General features: G+C 39.1%; 1 long non-coding RNA gene across 1 annotated transcript; it reads right to left on the reverse strand.

Moving 5' to 3' along the window:
• Positions 1-214: 214 nt before the first annotated feature.
• LOC128558838 (uncharacterized) lies at positions 215-832 on the reverse strand. Its single transcript, XR_008371953.1, has 2 exons — positions 529-832; positions 215-255 (listed from the first exon to the last, which is right to left on the reverse strand). It is a non-coding gene; the product is annotated as an uncharacterized LOC128558838 (long non-coding RNA).
• Positions 833-1,153: the final 321 nt, after the last annotated feature.

Below are 1,153 nucleotides of genomic sequence, written 5' to 3' on the forward strand. Positions count from 1 at the left end.
GGCTAGAAAAGTCCAACCGATTCCGATTATCGATTATGTTTTCTCAGAGTCGATAGCGGGTACGAATCTACACGGGTATGAACGAAGGTTTCCGAAGGGAAATACGGTGTGTGAGAATTTATGTTTACCTTAGAAATATCCGAAATATGGACTACCTGCATGCATAAGGAGGCAGTAAACAGTTTTCTGAGCTCCTCAGCCTAGAGTCGCCTACCTAACTTTCAAAACCTCACACAAAAGTCTGTAACCACACACCTGAAATAAAGATATTGCAACATTAACATCACTGTATGTCTATCGTTACAAACCATCTACAAAACATCTCTAATATCTAGTTTTCTGTTTACAAGACCTGAATTTTGTGCTCTCCCGGTCGCGGAAACTGATGACGAAAAAAGCTAAATTTGCCAATTTTTAAATCGCTGCAGAAAATTTCCTGAAACTGATAGCCCCAACTGCTACACTGTTCCATACTCCAGTAACACTGTAAAATCTGAAAATAAGCTCAAATATATGTGCCATCCGTACCGTTTCTTCACTGTTCCAGTTTTCCTGAGGTCCCTGCTAAAATGACAACCCCACTTTAAGCTAGCTCAGAGGAAGCAAGTATACGCTCCTGCAAGTCATTACGTCATACTATCAAGATCAAGGCTACTCAACTGATTTTTTTTAAATAAGTGAAACTCATTTCTAGCCGCTGAAACTTCAATTCTAGCAATTATTATTATTTAGAAGTTCAAATATGCACTTCATTCCGTAAATTGCCTCTTATTTGTAAATTTCACCCCGGCCAATTCGACACTAACGGCTCAAAACTGTTTACTGCCTCCTAACGGATAAAACAGAAGTATGCCGACACTCAAACGTTAGTATTTCGTTTCAGTTATCCAATGAAAATGGATTTAACATCTTACAGTTAGGATCAGCTGCTAACATGGCGGCGTCCATAGCGTCAATAAAAGTGGGGCCAAAAAAAATAGCGAAACTTTGATAAATTTTCGTATTTTACAACGGTATGCCCGAGGGAATTTATCTGCTGAAACTGGACACTAATGCCGTCAAATTTCCGTGTCCATGACGTAATTTCAGTGGAAAGAACTTTGGTGTTTTTATGCAGTTGCAGTTGTCATCGAGTTGTCATGATTTTGTTCTG

Source organism: Mercenaria mercenaria, chromosome 7 (assembly GCF_021730395.1).
Source record: "Mercenaria mercenaria strain notata chromosome 7, MADL_Memer_1, whole genome shotgun sequence".
In the NCBI taxonomy this organism is placed as follows: Eukaryota; Metazoa; Mollusca; class Bivalvia; order Venerida; family Veneridae; genus Mercenaria; species Mercenaria mercenaria.